We start from the raw sequence: 23,874 nt of genomic DNA on the forward strand, positions 1-23,874 counted from the left end.
CTGTTTACTTGGGATATCTTTTGTATATCTTTTGCTTGCTTCAAGATATCTGTAGAATCTGTTGCCATGTAACTCTCAATACTCTCTCTCTCTCTCTCTCTCTCTCTCTCTGTCTCTCTCTCTATCATCTATCTGTCTTAGTCTTTGCTATTTTTTCCTCGTTAGTCTGGGTAGAGTTTTGTCAAAATTTGCATAATATTCTTGACAAAATAACTTTTGGAATAATTATTTGTCCATGTAATTATTTCCAACTCCAATCTGTATTGTTTTCTTTTCTTTACTCTGACACCTTTCATTTTTGGAGAGGTATTGCATTCACAGCTAATTTGAGCAGAAATTAGAGTTCTCATATACCCCTGTGTCTCACACATGTATAGCCTCCCCCATTATCAGCATTGAGCACAGGAATGATAGATCAGTTACATTTGATGAACCTACATGGACTCATTGTTATCACCCAAAGGCTATAGTTTACATTAAAGTTCACTGTGTTATACACTCCATAGGGTTGATAAATATATGATGGCATATATCTACCATATAATATCATAAAGAATGCTTTCATTGCCTTAAAAATGCTGTGATCCACCTTTTCATTCCTCCCTCCTTCCTAACGCCTGACAATCTCTGATCTTTTTATTGTCTCTCTAGTTTCGCTTTTTCCAGAATGTCATATAGTTGGAATCATATAGTCTTTTCATATTGGCTTCTCTTACTTAGTAACGTGCCTTCATGCCATTTTATGGTTTGATGGCTCATTTCTTGGTAGCAATGAATAATATCCCAATGTCTGAATGTACCACAGTTTATTTATCCCTTCACCTACTGAAGAACATCTTGGTTGCTTCCAAGTTCTGGCAGTTATGAATAAAGCTTTTATGAACATTTGTGTGCAGGTGTTTCTGTGGACATATGTTTTCAGTTCATTCGGATAAATACCAAGGAACACAATTACTGGGTCATATGGCAAAATAACATTTTTTTTTTGCATGAAGTTTCCAAAATATGTTCCAAAGATGCTGTACCATTTTGCAATCCCACCAGCAATGAGTGAGGGTTCATATTGCTCCACAATCTCATCCTTGCCAGCATTTAATATTGCTGTTATTCTAGGTCTTGGCCATTTGAACAGACATGTGACGGATACCTCACTGCTGTTTTAATTTGCAATGTCCTAATAATATATGATGTTAAACATCAGTTCACATGATTATTTGCCATCTTTATATCTTCTTGAGTGGGGCATCTGTTCAGATTGTGTCCCATTTTTTAAATTAGATTTTCTTATTGATGAGTTTTATATATTCTTGGTATATTTTGGGTAACAGTCCTTTATCAGATGTATTTTTGGGATATATGCTCTCCCAGTTTGTGCCTTGATTGCTTAGTCTCTTGATAGTGTCTTTCAAAGAGAACAATTTCGATTTATTAAAATTCAGTTTATCAACTCTTTTTTTTTTAACTTTTTTTCAACGTTTTTTAATTTATTTTGGGACAGAGAGAGACAGAGCATGAACAGGGAAGGGGCAGAGAGAGAGGGAGACACAGAATCGGAAACAGGCTCCAGGCTCTGAGCCATCAGCCCAGAGCCTGACGCGGGGCTGGAACTCACGGACCGCGAGATCATGACCTGGCTGAAGTCGGACGCTTAACCGACTGCGCCACCCAGGCGCCCCTATCAACTCTTTTCTTAATGGATTATATCTTTGATGTTGTATGTAGTTAAATCATCACCATACCCAGGGTCATTTAGATTTTGTCCTGTGTTATCTTCTAAATGTTCTGTAGTTTTGCATTTTACATTGAACTCTGTATTATCCATTTTGAGTTAATTTTTGTGAGAGGTATAACATCTGTGTGTAGAATCACTGTTTTGCATGTGGTTGTCCCAGTGTTTCAACACTACTTGTTGAAAGACTTTATTTTTCTCCATTGTATTGACTTTGCTCCCATGTCAAAGATTACTTGATTGTATTTATGTGGGTCTATGTCGAGCTCCCCATTTTGTTCCATTGGTTACTCTGTCTATTCTTTCACCAGTACCACAGTGTCTTGATTTTTATAGCTTTATAGTAATTAAATTCTTTTCATTTTTTTAATTCTTTTTGAATTCTAAAATTGAAAGAGAAAGCCATTGATTTGTGGCCTTTCCTACTATCGGCAGATATTGCTATAATTTTCCCTCTAAATGATCTTCCTGTTTCCAACTGATTTTCATATGTTGTATTTACATTTTCACTAACTTAAAAATACTTTCTCATATCCATTTTAATCATCACATTGACTTACAGGTTGTTTAGGAGTGTATTAGTTTTCAAATATTTCAGGATTTTTAATATTTAAATTTTTGTTTTGATTTATGAATGCCAATTGACCTTCTTTATCTGTCTGTGGTGATAGTGTTTATCCTGTAATATTCTTTCTCCAGTATTAATATTGGCACTCATCTTAGCTTGTTTTGATTAGGCTTAGCAGAATTATGTTTTTTATCCTATTAGTTTTAACCTATTTGTGTCTTGAAATTCCAATTGAATTTCTTGAAGGCTTTGTAGAGTTTGATCTTAACATTTTTATGTGATCTAACAATTTGTCTTATAATTGAATATTTTTATCACTTGTATTTAATTTTATTATTAATTCGGTAAGGATAAAATATATTTTGTCTTCCTATATTCTCTTTTTCCCATCAGTTTTGTTCTTTGTCCTTTTTCTTTACCTTCTTTAAGATCATTTTTTCTAATCATTTCATCTCTCTTTTTTTAAATGTTTATTTATTTTTGAGAGAAATAGAGACACAGAGCGTGAGCAGTAGAGGGGCAGAGAGAGAGAGAGAGAGAGAGAGAGAGAGACAGACAGACAGACAGACAGACAGACAGAATCTGAATCAGGCTCCAGACTCTGAGCTGTCAGCACAGAGCCTGACACAGGTCTCGAACCCACGAATGGTAAGAGCATGACTTGAGCCAAAGTTGGATGCCCTTCTAATCATTTCATCTCTTGTTGACTTTAGCTACAACCATTTGGTTTTCTGTTACTGATTGCTTTTTTTAGTTTTATTTTAATTCCAGTACAGTTAACATACAATATTATGTTAGTTTCAAGTGTATAATATAGTGATTCAACAACTCTGTACATGATTCAGTGCTCATCCTCAGTGTGCTCTTAATCCCCATAACCTATTTCACCCATTCCCCAACCTACATTTCCCCTGGTAACCATCTGTTTATTCTCTGTAATTAAGAGTCTGTTTCTTGGTTTATCTCTTTTTTTCTTTGTAGATTTGTTTCTTAAATTCCACAAGAGTGAAAGCATATAGTATTTGTCTTTCTTTGACTGACTTACTTCATTTAGCATTATACTGTCTAGGTCCATCCATGTGGTTGCAAATGGCAAGATTTCATTCTTTTTTTGTAGCTGAGTAATATTCCATTTACACACGCACGCGCACACACAAACACACACACACACACACACACACACACACATACACCATGTCTTTATTCACTCATCTGTTGATGGATACTTGAGTTGCTTCCATAATTTGGCTATTAGAAATAATGCTGCAATAAACATAGGGCTGTATATATCTTTTCAAGTTTGTGTTTTCATGTTCTTTGAGTAAATATCCAAGAGTGAAATTATTGGATCATATGATAATTCTGTTTTTAATTTTTTGAAACTCCATACTGATTTCCACCCAGCTGCACCAGTTTGCCTTCCCACCAACAGTGCACGAGGGTTCCTTTTTCTACACATACACATCCTTGCCAACACTTGTTGTTTCTTATGTTTTTTAATTTAGCCATTGTGACAGGTGTGAGGTGATACCTCGTTGCAGTTTTGATTTGCATTTCCCTGATGATGAGTGATGTTGAATGTCTTTTCATGTGTCTGTAGGCCAACTGATTGCTTTAATGTTCATGGTATACCTCTTAAACTTGTCACTGCTTATCTTCAAGTGTTATGAGTCCAGTTCATATACAGAATAAGAACCAAAAATATTACCCTTTTATATCTCCCCTATATCCTTTGCTATCAATGTACTTGTCAATGTACTTAACTTTTACATATGTTATAAATCCAACCCTACCTTGTTATAACTTTTATTTAGTCAAGAATCTTTTGTAAAGATTTGAATAGTAAGAGAAGTTCTTGGTTGTACATTTATCCAAGAAGTACCCATTTCTATTGATCTTCATTACTTTGTGTAGATCCATGTTTCCATTTGAGGTTTTCCTAAGAAGACTGGAGATCTAACTTTTCTTGTCATGTGATTGTTGATGATCTATTCTTTCAACTTTTCTGGGTACACATAGGTTTTTGATGTACTTTTATTTTTGAATGATAAGTTCATTGGGCAGATAATTCTAAGGTGACATTTTTTTTCATTAAGTACTCCAAAGATGTTGCTTATGTTTTCTCAGATGCATGTTTCCTGTGAAAAATCTGCCAACATTCTAATTTTTGTTACGTCTATATATAACATGTTACTTTTGCTTTAACTCTTCTTAAGATTTTCTTTATTATTCAATTATAGCGATTTGATTTAATATGACTTTTTTTTTCATGTTCCTTGTACATGAGGTTATTTGAACTCTTTGGATGACTTTTGAACATTATTACTTCCCAGACCACTTTAGGCACTCCAGCTACCCATATATTTGGCTGCATAGCTGTGTAAACTTTCTTCCAGATCATTGATATGCTATTCATTTTCTTCATTCTTTTTTCTCACTGCTTCATTTTGGATTATTTCAACTGCTACCTTCTCAAGTTTATAAATCTTTCTTCTTATATATTTCATTTTCTTTAATCTGGCATTAATTTTATTGAATAAATGATCACATTTCATTACTAATAATGCATCATCTGATCGATTAACAAAAGCTCCTCCATTTAGCTACTCTTTTTACTTAGTTTTTAGACACACTTCTCCATACATTTTCCAAGCAGGCAGGGACATATACGTTTCGAGTTTTCTCTTATATTGTTTGTTTCTCCATTCTCTAATGTTAAAGTTTAAATTGGGATGTAAAATGTATGTAATGTAATAGCATGTATTACATGATATTTTTGAAACTGATTTTTCTCTTCATTTTTTTTTACCAGAGTTATTCTTTAAGAAAATATATTCTCTTCAGTATTAAGTTTATTCAGGTTCTGCCTTCCATTGTATTTAAATATTTAGGGTTTTTTTTTCTTCCCCTCTCTTACATTGCTGTTGTCTGGAGGTCAAGATCTGTATTCTCTTGATATGTTAATCCACTCCTCAGCTTTCTCAACCTGGTGCTCACTATATTAGTCAAAATGAAACATCTTTGCTATAGCAATATTTCACTTGACATTTATCTGTATCCCATTATCCAGACATTTAAGTATGTTTTCTATAGACCTTAACTGTCTGGCAGCTATGAATCACTTAGAGGTATTATAAAAATAATTAAACTAAGAAGTTGTTATGGTTCAGGATGTTTCATCATTGTAGCTGTACCTTCCCAAGGGTCCAAACATACCTAGAAAAGGCAGAAACAAAGTCAGTCCACAATAGCTAATGAATTTTTATTACCCTCCTGAAGGCACAGTTTTCAGACAGGTAGAGCAAGGCAATATCTCAGGTTCTCTCAAAAGGCTATAGTTTGACCCAGGTGTATATATATATATAGATCACAAAAATCCCTTTTCTCCAATATATGGTTAGAGCAATAAATTTGGTGTCTAGCTTTCCAGAGTCCATATACTCTTTGTCATGTCTAGGTCAAATGCCATCTCTGGGGTCTTTTTGCCATGTCACATTTTTGGAGGCAGCGATCTAGTTATTAGAAATTTAAAGTTATAAAACTTTTATAGACAAGATTACTATATGCAAGAGAGTTATGGAAAAAGAACTGAGTTGTCTTAAAACAATTAGCCAGACGTATAGCATTACTGAAAGGAAAAGACTTTCTGTAGATGTTTGAACCTTTAACCTGTTCATTCTGATCCATTCTGAAAATGACTGGTGCATAGGGTGCAGGGTTCTGAAATTACTCTGTTTTCTTGAATAATGCATTCCATTCTGTTTAATATGTAACATTCATAATCCTAATAAACAGTTAATAAGGCATGCCTCTTTTTTATTATAGCTCTCATTCACTCATCCTATGAGGAGTCAGGAGACTGGGTGATTAATTATGCTGCTTGAATAATGAAGGTAGCTGATGAGTCTGCTAATCAGTGTTTCCTAAATTTTTATGTGCATATGGATTAATTGGAGAGCTGGTTAAAATGCAGATTCAGTTTAGTGTCAGTGGGGTGTGTGGCCTGAGATTCTGCATTTCTAATAAGCTTACCAGTGATATTCCTGAAGCTGGTCCACACTGACTGTACCATCAGCAAAGTTTTTAGTGTCGTGAATTACTCAGTAGAAGTTTGTTTACATTCTGTGGTTGAGTGCTATTCTGCTGGAAAGAGAGTCTCGAGTTTTGGGTTTGAGTCAGAAAGTGAATGGCCCCAGCATCAAGATCTAGTTGTTACATCTTTGGTTGCCCAGTATGCTTGCAGCTCTCATCAGGGTCACAGACCCTTGACATGCTTCTGTGTTTGGGTCACAGACCCTTGACATGCTTCTGTGTTTGGGTCACAGACCCTTGACATGCTTCTGTGTTTGGGTCACAGACCCTTGACATGCTTCTGTGTTTGGGTCACAGACCCTTGACATGCTTCTGTGTTTGGGGCATACCGCCTTGCATAGCCTGGCTCTCACTGCCTGCCATTGCTTCATGGCACTGTTTCTTAAACGTCATCCAGTGACCACATAAATCAAAAGCTGTTGAGATACTCATTAAAATGCAGATTCCAGTAGCCATTCTAGAGCACAATATCTGTAGGTGATTCTCTGCAGTGTGAAATATGATCTCTGGAACAAGCACAGTAAAACTGAGAACCACTCTCATACTGTATCCCTTGCACTCCATGACCAAGTTGTGTGTGCCCCTTTGTGGTCCATCTACGTTTATGTTTGTGTCTTATTCTTATTTGTGAAGAATTCCATCCACGAATGCTTGCATGGCCCTAGGTACCTAATTCTGTCTTGAATTATGGCCTAATATGCTTGCAAGGCATAGTTGTTGTTGTTGTTTTTTTTACCACATAACTTTTGTTTGCTTCATTTTCTGCCTGTTTCTGTCATTTTCAGATTTATCTTTCAAACTCTGTGTTTGACTCTTATTCACCATAATGCTGGGGGGAAAAACACAACAAGAAGTGTTACTGTCCTTTTCACTCTAGATGTGATTACCTAATGCCACATCAACTCAATTCAATATATATTTAATGAGCATTTATATATGCATGACCATGGGCCAAGTTGCTATAGGGGATGCAAACATGATAAGGATATAGTGTCAACTCTTAAAGGGCTTAAAATTTATATATGATTATGGGCAACTTAGAATTAAAATCATTTTGTCAAACAGTCAAAACATAAAAGATACTCCCAAAATTTAATGAGCACATTTTTTTTTTAATTTCTGCTCAGTATCTTCTAGAAGAACTATCTTTATTAGGCTTTTTTATTGCTGCTGAAACCAATTACAACAAACTTAGTGGCATAAAACAAAATTATCTTGTACATATGAAGGATGGAAGTTCAAAATAAGTCTCAATGAACTAAAATCAAGGTTTTGGTTGGACTAACTTCCGTCTGAAGGCTCTGGGGGAGGATCTGTTCCTTGCATTTTCTAGCTTCTGGAGGCTTCCTACATTCCTTGGCTCACAGATCCTTTCCAGCATGGTATCATTTTGGCTAATTCCATTATGATATTTCCATCTACAAGTCTGCCCCTCCTACTTCCCTTTTGTATGAATCTTTTGATTACATTGGGCCCATCGAATGTAATCTCTCCATTACAAGACCCTTAACTTAATCAAATCTGCAAAGTCCACTTTGAATGCAAAGTAACATTCACAGATTCTGGACATTAGAACATGGACAGCTCTGTAGAAGGAGAGGGCGTTATGCAGCCTGCCACACCGTCCTTCCCCAGATTAGTCTCTGGAATATTGTGGCTGGCTCTATTGTAATAACCCCGTCTCTGGATAGGATCTGTAACATAGACTGAGAAGTTAGAGGTGTCCACCATGATGATCACAGTGATAAGTTCTGCAGTGGGTCTGTGACCCAAGCTAAGTGAGGGTGATTACATCTTGTTACTTTTGTCAGAACTATTTTTAAAAGATACTCTTTCTCCTGGGTTTACTAAGTTTGTAAGATATGATTCTTGTTTTTAATTTTTTTAATGTTTATTTGTTATTTTTGAGAGAGAGAGAGCGAGATGGGGAGTGACAGAGAGAGAGAGAGAGAGGGAGACAGAGGCTCTGAAGCAGGCTCTGCGCTGAGAGCGGAGAGCTCGATGTGGGGTTTGAACCCATGAAACACAAGATCATGCCCTGAGCCAAAGTCTGATGTTCAACTGACAGAGCCACCCAGGTTCCCCTGTAATATATGATTCTTAAGTAACTGATAGCCAATAAATTCATTTCCATATGGAAAGCTCTTACTGTAGAATAAAATGAAAACAGAGAAAAACTGATGAGAGATGGCAATGGGAAGAAAAACTTGTGGTGACCTTTTCAGAGCTCAACAAAGAAGATGATAACCTCATTCTCCTTTTTGTTCTTCATCACATGTGAGTTGTTTTTAGCTACTTGAAAGCAAATCAAGCAGAGTGAATATAATTATGGTGGATTATCCGAATCACAGATAAAAGGAAAAACAACAGGCCAAGTCTAGAAAGCAAAGTTTTGCCTTTTGTTTTGGGTGCAAACAAAGGTAGCAAAGCTGGTGAGCAGGAGAATTATTAACACTAGACCAGGGCAAGTGATTCAGAACTTTTGGACATTCTATGCATAGCCTGGAATGTCCTTTTTACGAGATGGCCGCTTTGTGCCACAGAGTGGACTGTGGTAGGTTGGGTAGCCACATCAGGTTGCCCCGTGGAGGTGTTATGCATGGACACAGTTCACTAGGTCCTTACTAAATGATTGTGGGTAAACTTCTATAAGACAGAGTGAAATAAAAAGTGCTGGAGTAAAGTGGGTTCTATTTTAGGGAGGAAAATGACCCAAGCAAAAGAGGGACCATTGACTCAACTCCATGACTGAGTTTATTGTAAAGAGTTCATTGAACTAACTGTGGTTATTGGTATGAGTACAGACAAACCTAAAACTTTTTTTTCTTATTAGGACTTCTGAATGTGAAATATTTCCATTTAATGGTCAGTTATTTTTCCTTCTTGTCTTAAGAAAGCAGCTCTAATAGGCAGATGGCTCAGTTGTTGCTCTGACTCGCACAGTTCTATGTGCCTTGCACACACTAGGATGCCGTGGATTTCAAAGGAGATTCCCAGCTATGTGGAGGAGATGACAACAGAGCAGATCCAAGCCCTAAACAGTGGGTTTTATGGCATAGCCGTGGGAGAGTCATACCCACCAAGATTAGAAAACATCAGAAAGACCTGCCTGTGAAAATCTGAACTGACCTTTAATTAAAGCTATAAGGGGAAAAAGTACCTTCCCCCCCCCTTCTTTTCTTTTTCAAAGCTGCTGCAAATAGATGACAGATGCAAGACTTACTGCATCGAGAATTTAGTGAGAAAAGCACATTTTCTTTCCTAGGGTTGTAGTAAATTGTTTTGTTACATGGAGGAAAAATACAACACTCCTGTGCACTGTTGCTTATTTCCAAGTCCTGTTTTCCTGCATGTTGTGAAATATTTGGTTCTTCTCCTTTTAATCAGACATCTAAATACTGGAATCAACTGGAATGTGTAGGTGGATCTAATATATTGTGTTCAGGTTCAGTTATGTCTAAAAAAAATGTATGTTTTCCCAGTGTCATTTAACAATGCCGTTATTATTCAAATTGTTCATGAGAGGCTGATGCTCTGGCATTCTCCAAAGCCTACGTAAATAAATACTGAAAGCCCTAAAAAGTAAAAACAAACAGAAAACTCCTTTAACAAAGTATATTAGAAAATACATAATATAAAAATAGCCCTAATGATAGGCTTTGTCTAAAATAAATAAATACATTAAATTTACCAGTAATCAAGTGAGGTACCTTGTAACTATTTACGCACTAGCCCTGCCATTTGCATTTAATGCCATATATTGCTTTACAGTAAAGTTGATTATGAATTTAATAAACTTCAAGATACTTTTCTACCAACCACATCATAGCATTTCTGGTTGCCTCTTTTAGGGAGTCTGTATCCTAATGAAAAATAAAGGAGCCAATATTTCAAAAGCCAATTTCATTTTTAAATGCCATGTAGAAATAGGACAAGGGAGAGAAAGCACAGAAGACAACAATGGTAGTAGTAAAGGGTGGCCCAAAGCTATGTGCAGGGGGATGCACCCCCTGGCCCTAATTTATGTGAACATAACCTCAATTCATAATGCGAAAGTCAATTCACAGGATTATAAACAGGCAGTGCAGTAACAGTAGAATAGATGAGGCAGCCCTTCAGATTCAACCATTCCCATCCGATCATTGTCAAAAGAATAAAATTCACGCCTTGGCCTCATCTGTTCTTATTACAATCTTTGTCACTGGAATGAGGCGCCAGAATGTTAATAACCATCGTGGTCCAGGATAGCTTGTAGTCGGCAGCACTGCTGTAACCTTTTCAATATTCCATATTTGATTGGCTTCTCAATCCACCCTGATTTCTCACATGAAGCAGAGGTTGTAAAGGGTGATAACAGAGGCAGCCATCCAATCAAACTGCAGAACCTTGAAAAGGTCAAACACATATAGAGTTGCCTCCCTGAGAATGTATCAGAGAAGTGAAATAAAGGCCCCTTTTCTTACCTGAAATTTTGTAATATCAGTCTTGGACCAGAGCAATTCAAATCACAGAGTTAAAAAGGAAACCATGTGTCCATCTTCTTGAGAAATAAAACTGTAGCTGTGGAGTAGTTTTCTTGGTTTTGTTTCTAAATGAGCCCTACTGTATTTAGAAGGATATTATGTGCATATCCAAATAATGAAAACTGTATAGAATTTTATTTAAGATAATAAATAATAGGAGGGATCTGAATAATAGGAGTTCTCATCCCCAGTGTAGCATTTATTAGTTTAGTCACTTTGGCCAACCATCTTAGCCACTATTAAGTCTCAACATTGTCATCAGTAAAATATGAAATCAGTGTGTTTCTGAAATAATTATTTTAGGGATGGGAATAATGTAATCATTCACTCTAATCAGAAGATGGCAGCACATAGTAGTAGCAGCAAGAACAGTCATGGTAATAAGAAATAATATCAGTGGTAATTATAATATTACTAAGCAGACACACTAATAGATGCAGTAGCAGAAACACTTATTTTAATAAATGTAATAGGGGTGGAAGTAAATTAGGCAGTTTTTTTTTTTACCCAAATAGCTATGCACCCAGAGGCATATTTTAAAGAAAATGTATTTTGATAAAACAAATGATCAGGAAGTATGGCCAGAGCTTTGGCTTGCAATCCCAAGAACTCAGGCTTCTACACAAGAAAAGACAAAGGGGTAAATAAATTTAATTTCTAATGGTTTAGAGAGTTTAATTAGATTTATGCTTCCTCACCCAAACTGTCTCCTAAATTAGAATATTTCTTACATTATCTGCCTTAAACTCTCTTAGGAGAACAGACTAGAAAGAAGAGAGCAACCGAGCTGGGGTCAGTTAACTGAGGAGTGTATTTTACCTATGAACGTACCAGAGGGTTAAAAGTTTTGGCTAGAGACCAACTGAAGGCCTCACATCATATTCCATAAGTTGTGCATGTTCCACAGGTGGTCCCCATAATTTTCTTTCCTTTTCTTCTGTTGGGCCCCACCCCTCAGATTGGGGTATAATTTGAACTGCCTAGAAATTAGGTTAACAGAGTTCACTTATAAGAACAACAAATCAGTAGGGTCAAAAACTTGGAGTGTCTGGTTTTAACAAATTTGGTTGAAAATGTAACTTTAGGGATTCACAGAGTGACACTGCTAAAGAGAAATCCCATGCCTGGGGAGGGGGAAAATGTAAATAACAAGCAATGTTGTAATTTGCTGGATTGTTATCTTCTATGGAGGAATTATTTCAGAAACTCATTAATGCAAGTTAAGGACCTACTATTCATAGTGCAGTGCTTCTCTGTAGGACTGGATGATTGCTTTACCAGTGTTATTTTTAAAGATATTTCCAGTAACTGCAGAGCAGCTTTTCAATGTTGAGAAAAGTGCATTCATAGAGCTAGATGAAAGCCAGTTTGGTGGAGGGCATTATTTGTAAGCTCTGACTTCATAAGATTTCATTCTGAAAGGAATATTCAAATATGTAAAAATAAATTAGTATTCCGGGACTTCCCAAGTAAGGAAAATATACTAATGACCCTTTTTATCACGATATTTTAAATTAAGTGAAATATGGAAAAAAGTCTAATAAAATCATTGAAAAGACAAATGACAGACTCAGAACTTTAGGAGAAATAGGAATCTTGAAATATCATAAAAATCTCTTTTTCATCACCTCTCTGTCCATTTCTGTCTCTCCCTCTTCTCCCTTACAAGTACACACCCATGTACACATGATAGCATGGTGCAAGAGACACAACGACAAAGTTATTTAGTAACCCAGGGAATACCTTTTCATCAACAGATGTTTTATTGCCTATTTACTGTGTTAGTTACCAAGAATAAGAGTATTGGTGATGATGGATATAGTGTTTACCTTCATGGTAATAAAGTAGACACATTTAGCAATGTAATTACTCTCTCCCCACCTCAATAGGACAGATTTAGTAAGCATTCTTTGAAAACATGCAACCAAAGGATTTGTCATAGTCTGAGATCCCAAGGAATAATCCTAGTAGATTGTGAATATTTGAACTGATATCTGACAATGAGTAGAATTTGACTATGAAAGCAGGTAAAGGATGGAGAATATTATATGCAATTGAGACAGCATTTGTCAACATCCTGGAAACGGGAAGAATTGAGGAGGAAAACAAAAGCTAATTTTGCTGAAATTCAGAAAGGAAAGTGGTGTAAGTTGCAAGAGGTGAGGCTGGAAGGATAGGATATGGCTAAACTACACAGGCTTTTGAGGTCATTTTAGGTGTTTGTTATCTTAAGAGCATTAAAAAGGCTTTGAAACTTTTAAACAGAGAAACAACATTGATTTGGGTTTTCAAAAGACCATTCTAGGTATCATGTATCAAATAGAATGGAAGAGATTAGAGTAGTTTGGAGAATAAAAGGCCATTTAAGAAGATAGAGCAGTAATCTGGATGAGAAAGAAATCTGTTTAGAAACTTAATTGGAGGGACAGATGGATGGCTCAATCAGTTAAGCATCTGACTTTGACTCAGGTCATGAACTTGTGGTTTGTGAGTTCAAGTCCCCGATCAGTCTCTCTGATGTCAGTGGGAGCCTGCTTCGGATCCTCTGTCCCGCTCCCTCTCTGCCCCTCCCCCTCTTCTGCAGGTGCGCGCTCTCTCTCTCAAATATAAATAAACATTAAAAAAAAAAAAGAAACTTAGGGCACCTGGGTGGCTCAGTTGGTTAAGCTACTGACTTTAGCTCAGGTCATAATTTCGAGGTTCATGGGTTTGAACCCCATGTTGGACTCTGTGCTGACAGCTCAGAGCCTGGAGTCTGCTTCAGATATTCTCTCTCTCTCTCTCTCTCTCTCTCTCTCTCTCTCTCTCTCCCCCTCCCTCCCTCCCCTTCTCCCTCCCCTACTCATGCTCTGTCTCTGTCTCTTAAAAATCAGAAAATAGGGGCGCCTGGGTGGCACAGTCGGTTAAGCATCTGACTTCAGCCAGGTCACGATCTCGCGGTCTGTGAGTTCGAGCCCTGCGTCAGGCTCTGGGCTGATGGCTCAGAGCCTGGAGCCTGTTTCCGATTCTGTGTCTCCCTCTCTCTCTGCCCCTCGCCCGTTCATGCTCTGTCTCTCTCTGTCCCAAAAATAAATAAACGTTGAAAAAAATTTAAAAAAAATCAGAAAATAAAACATACAAAAAAAGAAACTATGGAAGCAAAAATGGAATGTACACAGGTATGGACAAGATGGGACTCTGAAAGAATAGACGCCAATGGATACACCTAGCTCTTAGAAGCCGAATGGATTCGACTTTGAATGGGTGCCAACATCAGAATGCCATTGGAATGGGGTAACCTAGAGAGAGTTATGGAGTTGGTTTATAAAGCAGTGACCCTAGGGAAAATCAAAAGGTAGACAGACCTCAAAAACACTCCTCCATTAATACAAAGTTAATTAGTGTGTATGATCAGGGAATTGAGAAGATTTGCCCCAATAAAATGTCATAATCCCTTGCCCGGTTTTTAGTCCTTAATGAGATAGTTTTTGGAGCCTTAATAAGGTGTATCATTAAGTGTTTACTGTGGAGAGAGGAATATCAAACATTCTGAGGACTGTTGGAATAAGTTCCGAGTAGAGGTTGGTAAACAGTGGTCTGAAGAATCATTATATGTCCCCTGTTAGCAGTGAGGCAAGTGGGAGACGATAAATAGAGGCCTGGTCCAGGTATAGTTCACAGTGGCTTAAATGACAATTTCCATGCTGTCTGAATGTAGAATTGAGTAGACATATTTTGTCATTGGTGGAACCCCCACATTGGTTTAGGGCTGTCATCCTGGGAAAGGCTGAAGGAAGACTATGAACCTACTCTCTTCCCTAGGAGCACTGACAAAAATTAATGCTATCCTTTTCTTTTTTTTAAGTTTATTTATTTATTTATTTTGAGAGTGAGCAAGTGGGGGAGGGGCAGAATGAGGCAGAGAGAAAGAGAGAATCTCAAGCAGAGAATCTCTGCACTGATAGAGATTCCCAGAGGGGAACTCAAACCCACGAACATATCATTACCTGAGCCGATATCAAGAGTCAGACGCTTAACTGAGATACCCAGGCCTCCCAAATTAATGCTCTCCTTAAATAACTAAAGGATGCATGTGTATTAGTTCACATCTTCCCACCTAACTCACCAGCCTGGGCTCTGCACAAATAAGGCAGATATTGAAGGATAAAAGAGAACTAATACATACTAAACCAAGGAGTAGTTCCAATGCCAGAGGAGGTATTTTTGATAGAGCAAGTTCATATAGCCTCAGGTGGGAGGCTATAGTTAATTTGAGATGTATTCTTATCTATCTCTATCAAAATAAAGGATCAAAAATTATTTGAACTTAGTTGGACAACACAACAATATAAATTTACAGTCTAGTTCCAGGGCTTTATTAATACTCTTATCCAGATATAATATATAAACCCCTGGTACAGGTGGACATTCCACAGAACATCATACTGGTTCATTACGCTGATGACATCATGCTACTTGGATTGAGGATGTGGTGAACATATAGGGCCTGGTAAGACATAGGTAGTCAAGGGGGTGATAGGTTAAAAACTAGAATCATGAAAACCTGCATGAGTATATTTTTTTATATTTGAATTTTTATCTTAATTTTAATTAATTGACTATTTTTAGTGGTTTTAGGTTTTAGGGAAAAATTGAGCAGAAAGTACAGAGTTTCCTCTGGGCCTGTGCATTTTTACCTGTTATTAATATATTTAATTGGATGTAATTTATTACAATTTATTGCATCAGGTTATTGTAATTGATGAACCAGCATTTATATATTATTGTTAACTGAATATTAAGTGAAAGAGTAAATTTTAGAGATTTAAAGCCAGCATAATACACCATTTAAAAATTTATTGAAAAAATTTTAACGTTTATTCATTTTTTGAGAGAGAGAGAGTGAGAGTGAGTGTGAGGGAGGGACAGAGAGAGAGACGCAGAATCCGAAGCAGGTTCCAGGCTCTGAGCTGTCAGCACAGAGCCCGTTGTGGGGCTTGAACTCACAAACCATGAGATCATGACCTGAGCTGAAGTTGGACACTTAACCAATTGATCCACCCAGGCATCCCTAAAATTTAAAGGTAGGGGTGTCTGGGTGGCACAGTTGGTTAAGCCTCTGACTCTTGATCTTGGACCAGGACGTGATCTCACATTTCGTGAGTTAGAGCCCTGCATCAGGCTCAGCACTGCTGGTGCAGAGCCTGCTTGGGATTCTGTCTTTCCCTCTCTCTGCCCCTCCCCTGCTTGTGCTCTCTCTCTCTCTCAAAATAAATAAATAAACTTAAAAAATTAAAAAAAAATTAAAGGCAATAATATTAAGAAAATAAATGTCTACAGTTGTAGTAAACTATACACAATGGAAAGCAAAAGCAAGATGCAATGAATTCAGGATTATAGTTCTCTCAGGTTGAGAGTAGGTGGGGTATGGAGGAGCTATGGCTGACTATTTTTTATAGTTGTCAGCTTTCATTTTACCTTATTTGAAATATGTACATGATAAACATTTACACCAATATTGCATTTGAGCATCTGTAAAATATTACTAAATATTTCCGTTGTAACAAACTCATTTATTTATAGGAAAGTTCCTTAACAAAAGGTGATAATTAACAAGGAAAGAGAGATGAAATTAAAGCAAATCATACTCCCAAACGCAAATGTAGTCAATTTGCTGCCATTTAGTAGAAGGGCACTGTCTTAGCATTTAAGAACATTTCATTTTTAGAGGACAGCAAAATAATTAGTGATGACAAGAAGTTATCAAGAACCAGTGAAATTGTCTTTGGTGTACTCAGTTAGATAAGTCTAAGAAGCAGGAATTCTTTTTTTAAATAATTTATTGATTTTTTTTCACTTCAAAGGCAATTTGCACTGAATGCAGAAAACTTGGGAATCAGAAAGGTATCGGGTAAAATAACAGCATCACAACTAATGTTAAGAAGATATTCACTATGGCTAGGTCCTGGATAATACATATGTTAAGTTTATATATAATACATATGTTAAATATAAATATATACATATATATACATAATATATATTTGTGTATATATTTGGTACTTAGTACCAACTATATATACATTTATATAGAGTTTGTGTGTGTGTGTGTGTGTGTATATATAAATGTATATATATATATATATATATATATATACATTTATATAAATCTATATAAATGTATATATAGTTGGTATTATAGTGATAATATAACTTTTACCCTAATATTTCAAACTTAGCAATGCACTCTAAATATATTCTACTTTTATTTATTTAGAGAAGTTTTAATGTTTTATTTATTTTTGAGAGACAGAGACAAAGGGAGATAGAGTGTGAGTGGGGGAGGGGAGGGGCAGAGAGACAGGGAGACACAGAATCCAAAGCAGGTTCCAGGCTCTTAGCAGTCGGCACAGAGACTGATGCAGGGCTCAAACCCATAAGCCATGAGATCATGACCTGAGCTGAAGTTGGATGCTTAACTGACTGAGCTACCTAGGCCCCCCAGATTCTACTTTTAAATGATGGTTTTAAACCTGTTTAAAAGGTTGTAATATCCATTATATAATTTCATTTTAATATTCCTCTTAAAAATTATATATGATAAACTCAAAAAGATGTTTATACTTAAAATGTATTAGGGAAGGAGAGTGACTGGGTGGCTTAGTCAGTTAAGCTTCTGACTCTTGATTTCAGCTCAGGTCCTGATCTCACAGTTCAGGAGTTTGAGCCCTGAGATGGGCTCTCCACTGACAGCTTGGAGCCTGGTTGGGATTCTCTCTCTGCCCCTCCCCTGCTCTCTCTCTTTCTCTCTCAAAATAAATAAACAAACTTAAAAAATGTATTCGGGAAAGAATATCTTTAAAATAATTTCTGGCTGAAAGGTAAACACATTATTAAGACTTTTGTTTTATATTTCCTTATTGCCCTATAAAAACCCTTAGCAATTGATAATATCACCAACACTTTTTTATCATCTTTTCAATATTGTTCTTTTAGGAAATAAATCAGGTCTTATAACTGTCTTAATTTGCATATATAACATTTTATTTTAAATACTTATTTTTGACTTTATATTAGGCTTCTGCATGTAAATTGTTCATATCCATCTCTTTATTTTTCTTCTCTCTCTCTCTCTCTTTTTTCTATTGCTGTCTTTTTCTTCTCAATGATTTATTTAGGTATGCATTTCTTCCTTTGTATCCAATAAAAAAACAATCCCTAGATACTGATAGAATTCTGTATTATTAACATCTTACCTTCGTCTCAAAGACCCCTTAAAAATCAGCAATAAGAAACGAACAACCTGGTTAAAGAATGGGTCAAAGTCCTGTGCAAACACCTCACTAGAGAAAATACACAGCTGGTAAATAAGCATATGAAAAGATGCCCCACTTAATATGTCATCAGGGAGATGCAAGTTAAAACATCAATGAGATACTGCTCCACACTTATTAGAATGCCCACAATCTGGAACACTAACACCACCAAATGCTGGCAAGAATGTGGGCCTAAAGGTCTCTCATTCGTTATTGGTGGAATGCAAAATGGTACAGCCACTTTGCAAGACAGTTTGGAGATTTCTAACAATACTAAACATGCTCTTCCCATGTAATCCAGCAATGTCACTCCTTGGTATTTACATAAATGAATTGAAACTGGTGTTTATACAAACACAAGTGTTCAGAGCAGCTTTATGTATAATTGCCAAAACTTGGAAGCAACCAAGATTTCCTTCAAGAGGTAAAGGGATAAGTACACTGTGATAATCCAGACAATGAAGTATGATTCATCCCTAAAAAGAAATGAGCTAATAAGCCATGAAAAGACAGGGAGTTACCGTAAGTGTATGTTACTAAGTGAAAGAAGCCAATATGAAAGGGCTATGTATTATGTGATTTCAATTATATGACATTCTGGAAAAGGCAAAACTAGAGAAAGAGTAAAAAAAAAATAGGTGGTTGCCAGGAATTGGTGGGGGAGAGGTATGAATAAATGGATTACAGAGGAATTTTAGGACAATGAAAATAGTATATGACACCATGATGGATACATGTCATGATACATTTGTCCCAGCTCATAAAATATGCAACACCAAGAGTGAAACATAAGATAAACTATGGACTTTGGTTGATTCTGATGTGTCAGTGGAGGTTCATTAGTTGTAACATAGGTACCACTCTGGTGCAGTATTTTGATAATGGAGGAGGCTATATATATATGAGGGGGAGGAATAGACAAGAAATCTCTGTACCTTCCCCTCAATTTTGCTGTAAACCTAAAATTGCTCTTAAGTTTCTGTCTTATTTTTTTTAATCTGGATAAAAACAGATTTTTAGATGCTGAAAATTATAATCAAATACTTGGATTAAAGAACCTGATGAACATTCTAATGTATTAAATCAGTACTAGAGATGACATAATTGAGTGGTTCTCTGAGAATACAAAAAAGAACAAAGAGAATATAAAAAGTTGATAGAGATGAAGGGTCAACAGATATCCAATATTTAGGTTTTGACCATACCAGAAAGAATGAAAACTAAGCAATATTTGAAAAGATAGTACAAATAAAGTGTCGTGGGCTGAAAATAAGATGAAATCTCCAGTTGAAAAGATGGATAGTGAGAAAGATTGGCTCACAATAATAAACTGAGGATAGTACAGTTGTATCTAATATAAATTGAGTGCATTAAATTTGGATAACACAATGATATGATTCCTACTTACCATTATAGCCATGCTGTAAGGTAGATATTTTGAAAAGGAAGACACAAATTTAGATATTTTGCCTAAATTCACACAACTAATACAGTGTTATTCACAGATTCAAACATAGATCTATCCATTTCCAAATCACATATTTATATTTACCAGATATACTGGGATGATAAAACTACATGAATTTTAAAGACTGTTTAATTTGAAAGTGAACAAAATGAGCAGAAAAGTCACACTTAGTGAGTTAAAAAAAAATAAAAACTCAGATTTCTCTACATTAGTACAATGAGAGGATGCATCAGTCATGGGGATAGTGCAGTTTTTAAATGAAAATATTTTCATTTAAAATATAGTAGTACTATATTGTACACCTGAAACTAATATTACACTGTATGTTAACTAACTGGAATTTAAATAAAAACTTAAAAAAATAAAATATAGTTCTCAATTCTATAGAATATTTCATCCGGTTAATATAAGTGAGAATTATTCTGTAAATATCTTTAAAAACTCCTTGATAGAAAAAAAATATTTAAACCTAAAAAAATAAATAATGCTATTTTTATCCCTTTTGAACTCTTACCCATTGTATTTTCTTTTTCACTTTGTTGGGTTTTTTTTATGATTATTTATTTTTTTTGAGAGAGAGAGAGGGAGAGAGAGGGAGAGAACATGCAAGGGTGGAAGAGGGGCAAAGAGAAGGAGAGAGAATCCCAAGCAGGCTCAGCTCTGTCGGCACAGAGCCCAGTGCAGGGCTCGAACTATGAGACCATGATTTGAGCTGTAACCGAGAGTTAGATGCTTAACCAACTGAGCCATCCAGGAATCCCTCACTTTGGTATTTGTTATATAATCTGTTTAAAGACAACAGGAAACACTGACAAATTAAAATTATTCATAGTATGAAATCAATATAAAATAGTTTAATAAAGCTTCTATGCCCCTAAGAGTAGTATGAAGAAGACAAATCATCAAGAGAGTCTAAAGGGGCAAAGTTAAAAAAAAGCATATATTTTAAATATTGGAAACCAGTGTATTAGTTTCCTATTACAGCTGTAACGATTTACCAGAGACGTGGTGTCTTAACACAAATTTATTATTGTACTGTTCTGAGGGTCAGAAGTTCAAAACTGGTATCCCTGGGCTGAAGTCATCATGTTGTAATGGCTGAGTTCCTTCTGAAAGCTCTAAGAGAGAATCTGCTCCTCTGCTTTATCCAGCTTCTAGAGACTGCTGGCATTCCTTGATTTGAGAGATCTCCTTCCTCCACTTTCAAAGCTACATCTGGCCAAGTTTTTCTCACACTACAATCTCTGGTTTTTGATCTTTTGCTTTCCTCTTTTATTTATGAGGACCCTTGTGAAAACTTCGAGCCCACTTGAATAATCTAAGATAATATCCCATATCAAGGTCAACTATTTAGCAATCTTAATTCTATCTTCAACCTTAGTTTCCCTTCACCACCTACCTGTGTACATATTCTGGGAATTATTATTTGGACATCTTTGGGAGGTTGTTATTATACTTAACACCCCAACATTTGGCTTCCCAAGTTCCATATCTATCCCACTTGCAAAATACATTTACTCTATCCCAAGACCTCCCCAAATCTCAGTGAATAACAGTGTCAACTTGGGTTCCAAGTATCATCTAAATCTCAATAGCTTAAAAGCCCCAATGTCATTATCTAAATAATCAAGAACAGGTATTAGCAAAACTCTGCATATAATCCATCTTGGAGCCCAGTTTTTCACTTTTTCTCTATTATGTTTCTAGATTATCTGTAAGTAGAATTATTTTAATTATTTTTTTAATTTTATTATGTTATATTTTATTTTTTGAGGTTTTTGCTTATTTATTTTCAGAAGTAGAATCCTGTGATTCATCACTTGCATATAACACCCAATGCTTATCACAACAAGTGCCCTCCATGGTATCCATCATCCATCTTGCCCATCCTGCCCCACTTCCTTCTGTCAACCCTCAGTTTGTTCTAAATCCTTAAGACTCCCTTGTCATTTGTTTCCCTTTCTTCTCTTCCTTCCCTTCCCATATGTTCATCTGTTTTGTCTGTTAAACTTCACACATGAGAGAAATAATATGGTATTTGTCTTTCTGATTGATTTATTTCACTTAGCATAATACATTATAGCAGTATTCATCATTGCAAATAGCAATATTTCATTTTTTTGATGGCTGAGTAATATTTGTATGTATATAATATATATGTATATATGTATATATATATATATATACACACACATATATATATTATACACACACACACACACCACATCTTCTTTATCTATTCATCAGTTGATGGACATTTAGGCTCTCTCCATAGTATGGATATTGTTGATAATGCTGCCATAAACACAGGGGTGCATGTACCCCTTCACATCTATATTTTTGTATCCTTTCAGTAAATACCTAGTAGTGCAATTGCTAGATTGTATAGTAATTCCATTTTTAGTTTTTTTGAGGAACCTCCATACTCTTCTCCAGAGTGGCTGCATCAGTTTGCATTCCCACCAGCAGTGCAAGAGAGTTCCCCTTTCTCCACATCCTGGCCAATACCTGCTGTTTCTTGTGTTGTTAATTTTAGACATTCTGACAGGTGTGGTGGTATCTCATTGTGGTTTCATTTGTATTCCCTAATGATGAGTGATGTTGAGTATCTTTCATGGGTCTGTTAGCCATCTGGATATCTTCTTTGGAAATGTGTATTTATGTCTTCTGCCCATTTCTTAACTGGATTATTTGCTTTTTGGGTTTGACTTTGAGAAGTTCTTTGTAGATTTTGGATACTACCCCTTTATTAGAAATGCCATTTGCATATATATTCTCCCATTCCTTAGACTGCCTTTTAGCTTTGTTGATTGTTTCCTTCACTGTACATAAGCTTTTTATCTTGATGAAGTCCCAGTAGTTCATGTTTGCTTTTATTTCCCTTGCCTCCAGTGATATGTGTAGTAAGAAATTGCTCTAGCTGAGATCAAAAAGATTTCTGTCTGTGTTCTCCTCTAGGATTTTGATGATTTCCTGTCTCACATTTAGGTCTTTCATCCATTTTGAATTTATTTTTGTGTATGGTGTAAGAAAGTGGTCCAGGTTCATTCTTCTGCATGTTGCCATCCAGGATTTCCAACATTTGTTAAAGAGACTGTTATTTTCTATTCAATATTCTTCCCTGCTTTGTTGAAAATTAGTTGACTCTATAGTTGTGGGTCTGTTTCTAGGTTTTCTATTCTGTTCCATTGATCTATGTGCCTTTTTATGTGGGTCTATTTCTAGGTTTTCTATTCTGTTCCATTGATAAATGTGCCTTTTTATGTGCCATGACCATACTGTTTTAATGATTACAGCTTAGTGATATAGCTTGAAATTGGGAATTGTGATGCCTCCAGTTTTTTTGTTTGTTTTTCTTTTTCTTGTCTCTTGATTGCTTTGTCTGTTCAGGCTCTTTTGTGGCTCCATACAAATTTTAGGATTTTGTGAGCTAGCTCTGTGAGAAATACTGGTGGTATTTTGATGAGGATTGATCTTGGTTTTGTTTTGTTTTGTTTTGTTGTTGTTTTTAATCCATTGTAATACCCTATATCTTTTGATTGGAACATTTACTCCATTTACATTCAGGGTAATTATTGAAAGACATGAGTTTAGTGCCATTGTGTTACCTGTGAAGTTGGTGTTTCTAGTAATGTTCTCCGTTCCTTTCTAATCTTTGTTGTTTCTGGTCTTTTTCCCCTCACTCAAAGAGTCCCCCTTAATATTTCTTGCAGGGCTGTTTTAGTGGTCATGAACTCCTTTAGTTTTTTGTTTGGGAAACTCTTTATCTCTCTCTCTTTATTCTGAATGACAGCCTTGATGGATAAAGTATTCTTGGCTGCATATTTTTCCCATTCAGCACATTGAATATATCCTGCCATTATCTCTGGCTTGCCATTTTCTGTAGACAGATCTGCTGCCAGCCTGATCTGTCTTCCTTTTCTGTTTTTAGGAATCTTTCCTTGTCTGTGTATTTTGTGAATTTACCATGATATGCCTTGGCAATGGCCAGCATTTGTTGAATTTAATGGGAGTTCCCTGTGCTTCTTGGATTTAGATATCTGTGTCCTTCCCCAGATTAGGGAATTTTTCAGCTATAATTTGTTTGAATAAATCCTCTGCCTCTTTTTCTCTCTCTACATCTTCTGGGACTTCTATGGTAAGAATAGCACATTTTGGTAAGTTACTGAGTCTACCTTCATGATCCATTACCTTAGTTT

Source organism: Prionailurus viverrinus, chromosome D1 (genome assembly GCF_022837055.1).
Source record: "Prionailurus viverrinus isolate Anna chromosome D1, UM_Priviv_1.0, whole genome shotgun sequence".
Classification (NCBI taxonomy): Eukaryota; Metazoa; Chordata; class Mammalia; order Carnivora; family Felidae; genus Prionailurus; species Prionailurus viverrinus.